This window comes from Cetorhinus maximus, chromosome 36, assembly GCF_964194155.1.
Source record: "Cetorhinus maximus chromosome 36, sCetMax3.hap1.1, whole genome shotgun sequence".
Lineage (NCBI taxonomy): Eukaryota > Metazoa > Chordata > Chondrichthyes > Lamniformes > Cetorhinidae > Cetorhinus > Cetorhinus maximus.
Window position 1 is genome coordinate 3,292,903 of NC_135914.1, and position 17,166 is coordinate 3,310,068.

Consider the following 17,166-nt stretch of genomic DNA (forward strand, 5'->3'; position numbering starts at 1 on the left):
GTGAAAGGTTATCGGGGTTGGTGAGGATGTGGAGTTGAGGTTACACTCAGATCAGCCATGATCTTATTGAATGGCGGGGCAGGCTTGAGGGGCCGAATGGCCTACTCCTGATCCATGTTCGTAAGTTCACAAGTGGCAATCTTGTCTCTGGCTATCATATCATACACATTTATTTATATTTGTGCCATCTTTTCAGCCACCTTATTATGACTTCTGTGCATTCGGAAAGAGCTTTTAATTCTGTCCTCTTACATTTTTTTACTTTCTCTGAACGTTTTTGCAGCTGCATTTCCCATCACATACCTTCCCACCACACTCTTGTTATTATTACCTGTATCGCTATTCTGCCTGAATGCCATGCCCTTTCTGTTTAGCTTTCCTAATCTCAACCCACATAATCATTTTCTCTCACACCATTTAGCTTAAAACCCTCTCTACAGCCCTGGATATGTGATTGGCCAGGATGCTGGCCCTAGCGCAGTTTAGGTGAAGACCATCCCAGATGCACAGCCGTCTTTCTTCAGTACTGGTTCCAGTTCCCCATAGTTGGATACCCATGAAACCCATTGAACCACCCATTCAACTCTCTGATCCCATATTTTTTATTCTTTCATGGGATGTGAGCGTCGCTGGCTAGGCCAGCATTGATTGACCATCCCTAATTGCCCCTTGAGAAGGTGATCGTGGGCCACCTTCTTGAACCGCTGCCATCTGTGTGGTGTAGGTACGCCCACAGTGCTGTTAGGGAGGGATCTCCAGGATCTTGACCCAATGACAGTGAAGGAACGACAATATATTTGGAAGTCAGGATAGTGTGTGGCTTGATGGGTAACTTGAAGTTTGTGGTTGTTCACATGAATTTGCTGCCCTTATCTTTCTAGATGGCAGGGGTCGTGGGTTTGGAAGGTACTGTCAAAGGAGCCTTGGTGAGTTGCTGCAGCCTACCTTGTAGATGGTACACACACTGCTGCCATTATGCAGGGAGTGAATGCTTATGATGGTGGATGTGGTGTCAATCAAGTGGGCTGCTTTTTCCTGGATGGTGTTGGCTTCTTGAGTGTTGTTGGATCCACACTCATCCGGGCAAGTGGAGAGTATTCCATCACACTCCTGACTTGTGCCTTGTAGATGGTGGGCAGGCTTTGGGGAGTCAGGAGGTGAGTTAATCAACACAGGATTCCCAGCCTCTGGCCTGCTCTTGTAGCCACGATATTTATGTGGTTGGTCCAGTTCAGTTTCTGGTCAACAGTAACCCCCAGGATGTTGATAGTGGGGAATTCGGTGATGGTAATGCTGTTGTTGGTCAAGGGAAGTTGATTGGATTCTCTTTTGTTGAAGATGAACATTGCCTGGCACATGTGTGGCGTGAATGTTACTTGCCATTTCTCAGCCCAAACCTGAATGTTGCCCATGTCTTGCTGCATATGCACACGGACTGCTTCAGTAACTGAGGAGTCATGAATAGTGCTGAACATTGTGCAATCATCAACAAACATCCACATTTCGGACCTCTTGATAGAAGGATGGTTATTGATGAAGCAGCTGAAGGTGGTTGGGCCTCAGAAACTACCCTTAGGAGCACCGGCAATGATGTCCTGGGATGATTGACCTTCCACAACCACAACCATCTTCCTTTGTGCTAGGTATGACTCCAAACAGCAGAGCGTTTTCCCCCTGATTCCCATTGACTCCAGTTTTGTTAGGGCTCCTAACATTTTGGGGGGCTTTATTTAACTAATTATGTTTCAAGTCTAGAAATGTTGCTGAACAAGTATTTATATTAAATTAAGTGGTCTAATTAATAAAACTATACATTTAATACAATACTTAGGTCTCTCAAGGACCCGTTTAAATTACTTATCCAGTCAGAGGAAACAAAACTTAAATCATGAAAACAAACCTTGAAGCCCATCCTCTGCCTACTCAGGAAATTTGTGCTTCACCGCTTATGTCTCTCTCTCTCTTTGCTCACTCTGTCGGATCCCTCCACATTTTCTAAAAGACCAGACAGGACCTCCTCCCTCATTGCACCAAATTGCCTCACTTACCAACTTCCCCGCATTAAGCACTCTGTCTCTCAGTACTCAGTCCAGCTGGACCATCTTGCTTCTTTCTTCGCGTGGTAGCAAAATCTTCTGTATTTATACTAGCTGGAATCCAAGAGACTTGATTCAGGCCCTGCTGGCAAGGAAACCAGCGCGAATTAGCTACCTCATCAAACAGAAGTGCAGCATCCCCAAGAAGGGAGACTGTTTATCACTGGCTTTGGCCGAAAGTGAACAACAGCAACAAAAACTAATGTTAAAGCCAAGCGTAAAATTGACTAGTTTTCAGAAAACGAATAGCCATTAAAATTCAGTCATTGCCAACTTGCCCAATTTAAACACTCTGTTCCCCTGGACTTGATACTACTTAAAGACATTTATAAAAAAAGGAAAAGGTAGCTCTACTCTCTTTTCATAGCTTCCTTTCTATTCTATTCACTGCCAACTTTCTAAAGCCTGTTATCCCTTGTCTTACTTGCCGCTTTTTCAACCCATCCTGCTACCTCAGCAATTTATGCATATATACTGAAAGGGTTAAACGATTTTAGTTAGAAGTAACTTTTAGTGCAAATAAAATGCAAGCAGAAGAGAGCAGAACTGAAGATTAGCAGATGTATTCTGGACAGGATAAGGAATGAGACAAACCAGTTACTAGGGGAAAGGGCAAGGCCGGGGAATGAGTGATTGACACTAGGAGACAGCCTAGGCTGCGCAATCAGAAAGATATGGGAGGCCTTGCATGGATGAGAACAATGCCTGGTATATGTACACATGGAAAATAAGTAACTACAACCAGGGACATCTGTTTAGCATGTAAACTGACCAGATTAGAATTGAGTAATGGTATGTGTACATGACTGCTGATCCTTGTCCTTCCAGGTGGTAGTGGCCTTGGGTTTGGAAGGTGCTGCTGAAGGAGCCTTGGTGAATTCCTGCAGTGCATCTTGTGGATGGTACACACTGCTGCTACTGTGCGTCGGTGGTGGAGGGAGTGAATGTTTATAGATGTGGTGCAAATCAAGCGTGCTTCTTTGTCCTGGACAGTGTCAAGCTTTTTGAGTGTTGTGGGAGCTGCACTCACCCAGGCAAGTGGGGAATATTCCATCACATTCCTGACTTGTAGCTTGTAGATGGTGAACAGGCTTTGGGGAGTCAGGAGATGAGTTACTCACCGCAGGATTCCCAGCCTCTGACCTGCTCTTGTAGCCACAGTATTTATATGGCTGGTCCAGTTCAGTTTCTGGTCAATGGCAACCCCCGAGAATGTTGATAGTGGGGGATTCAGCGATGGTAATGCCCATTGAACATCAAGGGGCGATGGTTGGATTCTCTCTTGTTGGAGATGATCATTGTCTGGCACTTGTGTGGCGCGTGTGTTACTTCGGTGAGTAAATTAAACTTTTAAACTAATGTTATGACCTGCGGAGTAGTGTGGCTAAATAACCTGCGCATTTCTCCCATCCTGGTTGTAACACCCCTCCTGAACACCCTCTCTTTTCGCTACTGCAAAGACTCCCTATGAGTTGTTGAGGTGTTGCCATCACAAGTCCTTTCATTTTCTTCCTTACATTCTGAACATTTTATGTCCTCGAACATTAAGCACCCCATTCCTTACCATTTTCACTTCTGTTTCTGTAAATGTCACTACACCGGACGTGGCTATTTGTACTCATACCTCCCCAGTCTTTTTCACCGCACTTTATCCGGTTATATGCATGAATTCCAAAACTGTCTTTGCATTCCTTACATTACATTCATTTGTTACCTGCTGTCTGTCTATCTTCTCTCTTATGGGTTCAAGTCAACTTCTGGGACCTTTAGTTCCGACTAGTCACTGACCACCCTGGGTACGAGGCATTTGGTACAGGTGGTCATAAGTTAATTAAATAGAAGCACAAGTAGTGTAACAAAATGGCGCTTCACGAGGCAGTAGTCACACTCTGCACTCCGGACTCTCCAGTTGATCGGGGTGCTGCCTCCTCTGTCCTTATTGCTGCTGCGTTCTTGTGCACCATAGTTTATCTCCTCTTCTCTTGGTTGTGTGTTAAGGGTCATAAGTCTCTTCTTATCCCCTTTCTGAGACCAGTCTTGTGCCGCATTAGGTGACTGGTTAATTTACCTTCGAGTAGGGTGAAACCTCATCCTAGCCAGTCCGATCAGTTTACTATCATTTTATCATTGGCCTGATTAGTTTACTATTAGTTCATTATTGTCTATTACTGTACTGTAAACTTACCTGTCCCTTATGCATGACATTTTTGTCCATTAAACATAGTTAACATATTCTTTATCTTTGACATTGTCTTATTATAGAGTTGAGCAGACGAAAATGTTTCTCTAAACTTCCAAGCCAGAGGTCAGAATACTTCCTGAACTAAGCTGTTAGAACAGCTTGACATTTCTTTCCATCTCCCACCTCCCCCTCAAAAAACATCGGGATCTTACGTTATTTAAAAATTATACCTCGCTTGTCAGCATTTTCCGGTGACCCCATTCTCCACTGACTCACCAATATGCGAGAAGTGGGAGTGTTTGATGGGATAAGATCGAGGGAGATTTATTCTGACAGTCAGTGTCACCCTGCCGCTGATCTTGTGGTTCAGTTGGTGGAACATCTCCCGCTGTACTGAAAGGCAAGCTTTTAAACCCCACTCACCAAGCCTCCTTAGACAGCACCTTCCAAACCCACGATCGCTACCATCTAGAAGGACAAGGGCAGCAGACACATGGGAACACCACCAACTGCAAGTTCCCCTCCAAGTCACTCACCACCCTGACTTGGAAATATATCGCCGTTCCTTCACTGTCGCTGGGCCAAAATCCTGGAACTCCCTCCCTAACAGCGCTGTGGGTGTACCTACCCCACATGGACTGCAGAGGTTCAAGAAGGCAGCTCACCACCACCTTCTCAAGGCCAATTAGGGATGGGCAATAAATGATGGTCTAGCCAGCGACGCCCACATCCCATGAATGAATAAAAAAAAGACTTGCTGGCCACTGAAAGGGTGTTCAGGGCACTATTAGATAGACTGTTATTGACCCTGCAAATCCTTCAAACACCCAACACCATTCACCAGGGAAGAAAAGAGCACAAAGATATGCAAACAAGATGAATGTGTGCCAATGAGTCTGTCATTGCCACATTTAAAGCTTCAACATTATTTTGAGAAGAGCATTACGGTCCTTGTGCAGGCCCTAGGACATGGGTGGAGACCTGATTAGGGACCAATAACATTTTGTATAAAGTAGATAAGGGTTAAGATTCAAAACACCTGCTTTTGGAATAAAGCCACAAGATTCCACGGGTTTTTGAACAAACAGAAACAAAATTTATTACACAAGTTCAGAAAGATAAAGCAATTTACAGTATGTATCTTATACTCTAACATTCAGGGTAGTATGAGGTACATGTGAATTAACAGACAAACTGTGGTTGAACACACCATACTGCAGAGCAAATGACAGATGCAACCAAGACTGAGTCCATGGATTTCTCAAGAACCTACCCAGACCTTAATCAACCAATATCACTGAAACTTTGTCTTTCTCATGAGGGTTTCCAATCTGCACCTTTGAAGATCCTGCCTTGGGATTCTCTCCAAAAGTTTATCCCTGAATTCTCGAATGCACTCACACAGCTTACAAGCACACTTTCAGATCTCTGGCTGTGCCAAGCGGAACACCACTGCCCCAAAGATTACCCCAATGGACCACAGTACAGAGTCAGTCTGCTAATTGTTTGTTTAATTTAACTTAATTGGGCCCTGTTTTGTCCCTCTGTCTCTGTGGCACCTCTTGGCTGCAGACTCCCTCAAAACTGACTCACGGAAGAAGAGTTGTTCACTGATCCATGAACTGTTCTGGGAACATATCAAGTTGAGATCACAGTTAATAATGTACCCTGGGTTTATTAATAGGGACATAGAGTACAAGAGCAAGGAGGTTATGTTCATATGAAACACTGGTTCAGCATCAACTACAGTGCTGCATCAAGTTCTGGGCACTGCACATTAGGACAGAGGTGAAGGTATTACAGACAGTGCAGAAAAGATTCACAAGAATGGTTCCAGGGGTGAGGAACTTCAAATACATAAATAGATCAGAGAAGTTGGGACTGTTTTCCTTGGGGAAGAGAAGACTGAGAAGAGATTGGGTAGAAGTATTCAAAATCATGAGGGGTCTGAAGAGAGCAGATAGGGAAAAAAAACAGGCCCTATTGGTGGAAGGATCGAGACTGAGATGGCACAGATTTAAGGCAATTGGCTGATAGAAGTGGTGGAGACAGGAGGAGGTCTTTTCCACACAGCCAATTGTTAAGCTCTCAATATTCTGCCTGAGTGTATGGGGGGAGGCAGATTCAATCAAGGCATTTGGTGGGGGGGAGGGGAGCGGGATTGGATTCTTTTCTGAAAAGGAAGAATGTGCAGAGTTATGGGGCAAAGGCGCATTGGTCATTTGGAGAGCCAGCACAGGCACGGTGGGCTGAATGGCTTCCTTCTGTGCCGTAATGATCCTGTGATACTGTGATGTCGAACACAGATCCCACACTCTATCCAAAACATTCACACTAACCCCAACACAGCACTAGATAGAGAATGTTCTTTCTCTTAGTGAGATTCTGTCTTCTATTTTGTGTATGTCAGCGCGGATAGTCACTGATGCTGTTCCCAGATGTATCTTGACTCCACATTCCGTGTGTGAGTTAGCCTATCTGTCTATCCATGTGTCTATCTATGTGTCTCTGTGTGGGTCCATGCATGTGGTTGTGAGAGTGTGTCTCTTTGTCACTCTGTCTGTATGTGCCTCTTTGTGTGAAAGTGCCTGTGTTTGACTTTGTGACTGTGTGTCGCTGTGGTAGTATGTCTGAGTGTGTGTGCGCCTCTTGGTGTCTCTGTGTGATTGATGCAGGGTAAAGCTCACTTGACACAGTCCCATCAAACTATCTCAGGGCAGGCGTAGCACGCGTTAGATACAGAGTCATGCTCCCTCTACACTGTCTCGCCAAATCTTTGACACAACACGTTAGAGAATTGGAAGAGGAAAGAGAGGTTGGAGATGGAATGGTACTTTGAAAGATCTGTGGGGTTAAGCATGGGTTGTATGAGGACAGGGTGGAAGACTGCAGCTATATAAGTTAGGGGGACAGAACCCGAGGAGCAGGAACAGTAAGCAAGATCAGGTAACATGGGGGGGCAAGAAGAGACTCATCTTTGCCCATTTGAGCAGCTGCCAAGCCCAGTCTCCAGAGCTGTGGGCTCCTATGCTCCCCCTCCTTCCAGGTAATGCCTGGTTGCCCGAGTCCCTTTTCTAGGTAAGCCCAGATGTGAAAACCCCGCTTTTCCAGTCTGTCACAGGTGTGTGGGTGGGGAGGTGAGGGGGAGAGACAGATCCTCCCCACCTATTCCTGATGTCCTCCAGTTGGCAGGATTCTGGGGATAAATCTGACATTCATGAGATGGAAACACTGAAACCCGTCTCTGAGCTGCCCTCAGCTCTTTAGTTTATTACTTAATTGAATATTGGAGGTTTCTGGATATTTCACCAGGCTCCTGAACTGCTCTCTGAACCTGGACTGAGTAAATCCATAAATAAACGTATTTGTGTAGCAACCTAAACTCCACAGGATCAATCCGGCTTATCCAAATGTATATTCAGAATCATTGTAATCCATGGGATCTGTTCCTGTAATATTATAATATAAGAATTCTATAACATTTACCAGCCAGAGAAGTATGAAGCTGCCGGAGATGGTGAAGAGTAAAATCGCAGCCTTCTTTCTGCTCTCCATTTCTAGGTCACTGTGATTCTCCCTTTTGCCCTGACATCTTAGTCCCTTGCGGACTTTACTGACAACTATAATGTGTCTGACTGTCAGCATGTTGAGCAACAGAATTAAAGTGAATGGGAACAATGGGGTTAAACCGTATCAAACCAGTCAAATTCCCCCAAAAATTGTAATGTTAAGGAAATATCTTGGGAAATAATAAAAATTGATCCATAACAGAATGACCTCAGTGATAATGACCAGTAGATCCACCATTGCCATGGCCACCAAGTAACCAGCGTTACATGTGGAGAGGCCGCACTTTCCCCGGGACAGGATCACAATCCAGGCTGAATATAATAGCTTGGTTTAAAATTGCAGTACCAAAGTGCATGATTGATGACCTCCCCAGGTTCAAATGTAAAGTAGAAGGGGATGTTTTTTAAACAGAGCAAAATTCCAGCTGTTTCCAGCACCACAGCTGCAGTTTTCTCCATGCAATATTTTGTCCTCAGCTTCTGGCAACAAATGACCACAAATCGATCAAAGGAGAAAGTGACGATGAACCAGACAGAGCAGGCTGTGGCTCCACCAGTCAGCACATATATTACACTACACACAGGGGTAATGTTGAGGAAAGATCTTGGGAAATAATAAAAATTGATCTGTAACAGAATGACCTCAGTGATAATGACCAGTAGATCTGCCATTGCCATTGCCACCAAGTAACCAGTGTTACATGTGGAGAGGCCGCACTTTCCCTGGGACAGGATCACAATTGCCACTAAAGTAACTATAAGAGAGAGAACATTAAAATAGACTGGAAGTTACTGATGAAACATTCTCGCCTCTGCACCAGACAGCAATTTCATCACGAAAAATGGGCGGGCTGGGGTCGGATGAGAGGTTAAAATCTAAAAAAAATGCACACTCGATTAAACCCTGCCTCCAACCTGTGTTTAATGGAGTTGGGATAGGGGCAGTCGGGCAACTGCTCTGAGGAGGCGGGTTGGCAATTTAAATATGTCAATGAGACAGCAAGTCTCAAATCTAATCTATTCTACATGTTTAACTGTGTCCCGCCCATTAGTTTCCCCATTCGTTCCTATTTCATACAAAAAAGCATCTGGGATTGATGATAAAGCACCCTGGATTAGATCCCTGGGATCCTTGGGATCAGCATGCTCCCAGGACCAGGACCACTAAGGATCAGACCCACTGGGATCCAAGCCCACCCAGGATCAAACTTCAAAACTGAACTGGACCCTGGGTTGCAACCCTCCTTGGAATCAATCTGATTGGACCAACCAACATGGGATTGGTCTTCACAGGATTGGCTTTGTGGGATCTGACCACTGTGGGATGTACCCCCGCCTAGGAATGGACCCAGGATCGGACCAGCCCTGGGATTGCACCAGCCCCAGGATTGGACCAGCTTTGGGATTGGAACCCAAGGTGTCAGACCCAAGTGGGATCAGATCCCCACAGGGTCAGGTCCAATGGGATTGGACCATGCATGGACCCTCTGCGATTTTCCCCATTCTGGAATTGGACAACTGCCTGGGATCAGGATTTCAGGATCCTGCCAAATTCCCATCCTCAGCCCCACATTCTCGGAATCGGATACCCCGGTGTGCTCAGAACCCCCCAGAACCAGAGGCCCCACGATCACACCCCACTGGCATTGCAGCACCCCAGACCCTCACAGGACTGGAAACCCCACCCAATTGGAATCTCCAGGATCAGATTCCCCCTGTCTAAACACAACCAGTATCAGAATTCCCCAGGATTGGAACCTTAGGTACTGGACTCCCCAGTGAGTCCCAACACTAGCTCAGACATCTTCCCATTGGGACGCTCCTTCCACTGCAATGCCCATCACTGTCCGATCACCCAGGATCCCAAGACCTCAGGATCAGGCCCTCCCAGCATCAGATCACCTCAGTCAGGATTGGAAAGCTGGGATCCAACTTCACAAGGCTTGGAAGCCCGGGACAGGACACTTGGGATAAGAGGCCCGTGATCACACCTTCCAGGATTTGGCCCCCGGGGATCAAACTCCCAGAATGTGAGCCCAAGGATCAGACCCCTGGAACTGAGCCCCACAAACTCTTCCAGGTGGGAATCAACCCAGAGCTGGACCCCCAGGATCGGGCACCTGGGGTTGTACCCTATGCAATTGCATCCCAGAAGATCAGGCCTTCTTCCTTCACTTCCAGTGACTCTGGTGCAGTTATGCTCCATTAATAAAAGGCTGCCCGAGAAAATTGGGGATGTGGTTTTATCTGTAGTGTTTCTTTTTTGTCTCAGTGTTGAATCCTTGGAGAGGGAGCATTTGGTGGCTTCACGCCTCCCGTGACCGGGGCTGAAGTGCATTAACAGCCCCCAAAATGACATTCTCACTTAGTCATGAAAGGTCCCTTTAAATTTTCTTTTAGTTACAAATTCGTATTTGCAAAAATACAAAATACAGGACTGCTCCTCATTCAGCTGAAGTGGGGGGCTGTAGAAGTTACAGGAAAGAAGGGTTGGAGTGAGATGTAGAATTCAAGTGACAAAGATCAGCTTCACACTGGCAGACTGAACAGCGGAGGTTCAGCCAAGCAATCATCCAATCTGCAGCATCCTCAGATACTGAAGCAGTCCAAGTCCAAATGCAGCAAGACCTGGACAATATCCAGGCTTGGGCTGACAAGTGGCAAGTAACATTCAAGTGTCAGGCAATGACCATCTCCAACAAGCGAAAACCCAACCATTGCCCCTTGATGTTCAATGGCATTACCATCACTGAATCCCCCACTATCAACATCCTGGGGGTTGCCATTGACCAGAAACTGAACTGGGCCAGCAATATAAATACTGTGGCTACAAGGGCAGGTCAGAGGCTGGGAATCCTGTGACAAGTAACACATCTCCTGACTCCCCAAAGCTTGCCCACCATCTACAAGGCACAAGTCAGGAGTGTGATGGAATACTCCCCACTTGCCTGGATGAGTGCAGCTCCCACAACACTCAAGAAGCTCGACACCATCCAGGACAAAGCAGCTGTCGTGATTGGCATCACATCCACAAACATTCACTCCCTCCACCACCAACGCACAGTGGCAGCAGTGTGTGTACCATCTACAAGGTGCACTGCAGCAACTCAACAAGGCTCCTTCGACAGCACCTTCCAAACCCACAACCTCTACCATCTAGAAGGACAAGGGCAGCAGATAGATGGGAACACCGCCAACTGGAAGTTCCCCTCCAAGTCACTCACCATCCAAACTTGGAAATATATTGCCTGATCCTTCACTGTCGCTGAGTCAAAATCCTGGAACTCCCTCCCTAACAGCACTGTGGGTGTACCTACACCACATGGACTGCAGCGATTCAAGGAGGCAGCTCACCACCACCTCCTCAAGGGCAACTAGAGATGGGCAGTAAATGCTGGCCCAGCCAGCGAAGCCCACATCCCATTAATGAATAAAAAAAAAATTCTCGAATATAGACTGGGATAGTGGTAGGAATACGAACATATGAACAAGGAGCAGGAGTAGGCCATTCAGCCCCTCGAACCAGCTCTGCCATTTCATAAAGTCATGGCTGATCTGATAGTAACCTGAAATCTGCATCCCACCTACCGCCGATAACCTATCACCCCCTTGTTTACCAAGAATCTATCCACCTCTGCCTTAAAAATATTCAAAGACTCTGCTTCCACCATCTTTTCAGGAAGAGTCCCAAAGGCTCACAACCCTCTGAGTGAGAGGGTTTCGCCTCTTCTCTGTTATAAATGGGCGACCCCTTATTTTTAAACAATGATCCCCTTAACAGTAACATCCTCTCCACATTCACCCCTCAGGATCATTAAAGATTTCAATCAAGTCACCTCCTAGCATTTGTTTTTAATGGTTCGTGGGATGCGGGCGTCACTGGTTAGGCCGGCATTTATTGCCCATCCCTAATTGCCCTTGTTCAGAGGGCATTTTTATGCGGCAGCCCCATTCCAGTGGGTCTGGAGTCACATGTAGGCCAAACCAGGCGAAAGGAGAAGATTTCCTTCCCTAAAGGACATTAGTTGATCCAGATGAGTTTTTTTTATGACAATCGACAATGGTTTCATGGTTATCAATAGACTTTTAATTCCAGATACTTATCGAATTCAAATTTACGGACCTGCCTCAGGGAGATTGAAGCATTTTTTTAAAAATTAAATAAATGCAATAAGAATTTACTGAAGCATGTCCCCTCAGGTGACTGCATCCCACAAGGTGAGGCATATTTGTATTTTTCAGAAAAAGTTGTTATTTAATTCATAAAAGTTTTAGGAAGCCTCATCCCGCCCGTGGATGAGGTTTCCTAAAAAAAACGTAAAGGCCGCTTGGCCTTTTCGCCTGCCCGGCAACCTTAACGTTGGACAGACAGCCTGAAATTCAGGTTTATTACCTGGTTGATGGCCTGAATAGGCCCATTAATTAACGGCGGGCGCGCAGCCAACTCCGCCGCACGCTCGCCGAATGAAACGCCGCCAAACAGCGCAATGAGGTCAGGGCGCACGCCCGATGTCATCGCGCGTCATTTTACGCGTCAGTGTGTCAGGCCCGCCCCCACACGCCGAATGTAAAATCCTGGCCCAGAACTCCCTGGATGACAGAAGAGGTAGGAATGAAGATAAATAAGGAAAAACATGCTTATTAGATATGTCACATGGATAATGCAACTGAGAACCAGACTGAATATAGAGGGTGCAGAGGGGAGGTGAGAAAGATACTAATAGTATGAAAAGAGGCTGGCTTATATGAAATGACATCCCAAGGTTTCATTAGAACATTTCTTAGATAATATCACCACCGTCAACACCTCTTTGTTCTTTTGTCTATGACATCTTTTGGCAATCTCCTATCACTGGCCCTATCCAGCTCTAACCAGCCCACCTCCCCACCTTAAACCAGCTTATATTTCACCTCTTTTTTATTTTCCCTTGGTTCTGGTGAAGAGTCATACGGACTCGAAACATCAACTGTATCCCTCTCCGCCGATGCTGTCAGACCTGCTGTGTTTTTCCAGCTATTTTTGGTTTTGTCCCAAAGTCTTTTGAGATATGAATAGTAAAAGGCTGGTAAAAGGAGGAATAGGTCCGATTAGGGACCATTAAGTGGATTTGGAGGCAGGTGACATAGCTGAGGTAATAAATTCATACTTTCCACCTCTCTTCACCAAGGAAGAAGATTCCACACAGAGTGTAGTGAAAGGAGAGGTATTTCAGGCACCACAAGCGATTAAAATTGACAAAGAGGAGGTGACGGATAGACTCTCTGCACTTAAAAGTTGGTAAGGCGCCGGGACCGGATGAGATGCATCCGGGGATACTGAGGAAAGTGAGGGCGGAGGCAATGGCCATGATTTTTCAGTCTTCCTTCTACTCAGGGATGGCACCAGAGGACGGGAGAGTTGCAAATGTTGCACCCTTGTTCAAAAAGGGGTGTAAAGATAAGCCCAGGAGCTACAGCCCAGTCAGTTTAACTTTGGTGGTGGGGAAACGTATAGAACCAATAATAAGGGACAAAATCAATAGTCACAAGGACAAATGCGAGCTAATTAAGGAACGCCGACATGGATTTCTTAAGGGAAAATCATGTTTAACTAACTTGCTGAAGTCTTTTGAAGAGGTAATGGAGAGGGTTGATGAGGGCAATGCTGTTGATGTAATCTTCCAAAAGGCATTTGACAAGAGTGCCACTCAGCAGATTTGTGAGCAAAGGGAGTTCAGGGAATAAAAGGGAAAGTGAGGACCATGGATCAGAAATTGGCTTAAATGACGGGGAAGAGCTAGTAGTGATTAATGGGTGGTTTTTTGGCTGGAGTAAGGTTTGTAATGGAATTTCCCTGTGTTCGGACTATGTACATGACCTAGAACGCGGTGTACAGGACACAATTTCAAAATTTGCGGATGAATCAAAACTTGGAAACCCTGGCTCATAACTTCTTATTTTCAGGGTGACATACCTGGGGCGGGGGTGTTGTGGGAAGGTGCATCCCAAATATGCCCTTGGGGGGAGTCGGGGCGAGACACCCCACTACTACTGCAAGTCCCCACATAAGGACTGCACAACAATTGCCCAGAAAGTTCAAATAGTTCCAGCTGACCGACTGTAACAGTTACCCAGGAAAGGTTAGGAGAATTAAAATCACTTCAAAGTCCTGGGTAACTGTCGTATTGATAACCCCCGACCCCTACAAGACCTCCCACCAGCCTCCACACCCCGACTACCTTCCCCGCCACCCTCATACCCACCCTCACTGACCAACCTCTGACCACCTGAACCCCTTCCGACCACCTGACCACTCCCCCCAACTCCCCCACACCAACCCCCCACCCCCCTCCCCAACCACCCAAACACATCCTGGGCCACCCCCTTCTGACCACCAACTCCACCGTGATCACCCAACCTCCCGATCGTCCAATAGCCACTGGACCCACCCCACTGACCACCCAATGCCCTCCCACTGATCGTCCGAACCCCTCTACTGACCCATTGCCGACCTGACCCATCCCCCCACTGACCAGCTGAACCCCCTCATCAACTGCCCGACCCCTCATACTGACCACCCGATCACCCCCTTACTGACCACCCAACCCCCTACTGACCCCCACCCAATGACCATCTGACACCCCCTACTGACTACCTGACCCCCCACTGACACCCCCCACTGACCATCCGACACCCCCCACTGACACCCGACCCCCTACTGACCCCCACCCACTGACCATCTGACACCGCCCACTGACTACCCGACCCCCCACTGACACCCCCCACCGACCATCCGACGCTGCCCACTGACCACCCGACCACCCCTACTGACCACCTGAACCCCGCCTCACTGACAACCCAACCCCCTCTACTGACCACCCGACCCTCCATTGACACCCGATCCAACCACACCCCCCCGCCACCCACTGACTACTGACCCCTCCACCACCACTGATCACCCGAACGCCCCCACCCCAACCACCTGATGCCCCCACTGACTGTCGGACCCTCCACAATGACCACCAGCCCATCTCCACTGACCACTGGACACCCCCTGACCATCTTACCCACGCACCACCGCCCCGCCGACCATCCTAATTGCCCGAGCCAACCTACCCTGCCCCCACCCCCTTACCCACCCATCCTGCCCGCTTAACTTACACACTTACCTTCTTCCGAGCTTCTCAATGTGGCTGGACCTTTAAACTTACTTCCTTTGCGGCAGCTAGTGCCGTGAACATGGCTTCCTTTCGCGCCATTCTCCTGCTCTTGACCGAGAGGTATCCTGGACAGCTGCCCTGGGCTATTCTGTCACAGCCCGAGTCCGAAGGTCAGGAGAGAAACATGCGTTTGCATTTTTATGTCAACAAGTAGGAGTGGGATGGCAATCCAACTACAGATGCCATTTCATGGAAATTACAGCCTATTGTAGCACTCCAAAAAGACATAGACAAGTTGGCAGAATGGGCAGACAGGTGGCAGGTGAAATTCAACGTGGAGAGCTGTCAAGCCATTCATTTTGGCAGGAACAACATGGAGAGACAACGTAAAATAAAGGGGGTGCAGGAGCAGAGGGGCTTGGGTGTATATGTGCATATGTCATTGAAGGGGGCAGGACAGGTTGAGAGGGCATGGGGGACGGGTGTGGTCTGAACTTCCACAGACTGGCAATCAGAGTCGGTTTGCCACTCTGCTCCTAGTTCCGACCTCAAGACCCAAGTGGCCCTTTTTCACCCGGCCTGCGGACTCGTGCCACGCAAGAACTGTGTGGGGCAGCGCGCTCCTGAAGCCTTCAGTCAAGAGCCGGACGTAAGGAAGCCATGTCACCTTACTTACGGCACTGGCTGCCCCAAAGCAGGTACGCGTAAACGTCCGTGGAGAAAGTACGTTTATAAGGCAAGTGGGTAGGATTGGGGTTTGGTGGTCAGTGGAGGGTGGGGTGGTCCGGGGGCGGGGGGTGGGCAGTCAGTGGGGGTTGGGTGGTCAGTCGGTAGGAGGAATTGGTTGGAGGGGCTGCTCTGGGGCGGAGTTGGTTGTGGGGGTGGGTCGGGTGGTCAGTGGGAGGGTGGGCGTCAGGTGGCTGGAGAGGGGTCGGGTGGTCAGTGGTCAGCTGGTCAGGGGGTTGGGTGGTCAGTGGGAGGATGGGTGGTCAGTAGGGGGTGGTGGTCAGCTGGTTGGGCAGGCTTGGTGGTCAGTGGGTGGTGGTGGTCTGCTGTTTGGGGAGGTGTCGGGTGGTCAGTGGGGATTGGTGGTTGGGGTGGGTTGGGTGGTCAGTGGGGTTAATGGTCAGCTGGTTGGGGGGGGTCAGACAGTCACTGGGGGTTGGTGGTCAGGTGATCTGGGGGGTGTCGGGTGATCAGTGGGGGTTGGTGGTCGGGGTGGGTTGGGTGGTCAATAGGGTTAGTGGTCAACTGGTTGGGGTGGCTCGGTGGTCAATGGGTGGTGGTGGTCAGCTGGACAGGGGGGCTCAGTTGGTCAGTTGGGGGTTGGTGGTCGGGGTGGGTTGGGTGGTCAGTGGGGTTGGTGGGGGTTGGGTGGTCAGCCAGGGTGAGGGGGGTCAGTAGGGGGGATTGGTTTGGGGGGGACTGGTCTTGGGAGGAGTTGGTGGGGAGGGGTTTGAGTGGTCAGTGGGAGGATGGGCACCGGGTGGTTGATGGGGGGTGGGTCAGGTGGGCAGTGGGAGGATGGGCGTCGAGTGGTTGAGGAGGGGTCGGGTGGTCAGTGGGGAGAGGTGGTGTTCGGGGTGGATTGGGTGGTCAGTGAGGTTGGTGGGGGTTTGGGCAGCCAGTCTAGGGGTGTTAGTAGGGGGAGGCAGTCGACGGGGGTTGGTCGGGGGGGTAGTTGGTTGGGGGGGTCAGGAGGTCAAAGGTGGGGGGTTTTGGTGGTGAGCAGGGGTGGCTGTCAGGGGGTTGGATGGTCAGTGGGGGTGGAGGGGGTTGGGTGGTCAGTCAGGGGGCTCGGTCTGGGTGGTGGTTAGTTGAGGAGTGGGTGGGTGGTTGGGGGGAAGTCACTGGGAGGGGGTTCAGGTGGTGAGGGAGGGTCCAGTGAAGAGATCGGTTGGATGTGGGGAGAGTCCAGTGAGGGATAGGGGGCAGCTTGTGAAGAGTATAATTATGCAGGAGTTAGAAGTGGTTTTAATTCTTCTAACATTTCCTGGGTAACTTTTACTGTAAGATCATCAGAACCATCCGAAGCTTGCGATTTAAAATCATATTTTTGGATGGTTCCTATCGCAGGGCAATGGCCCAATGGAACTTGGACATTCTTGGGCAATCCTTACCCGGGGGAGTCCGGGGGTGATGGTCAGTGGGGTAGGGGGAGCTGTTCCCCACTGCCTCTT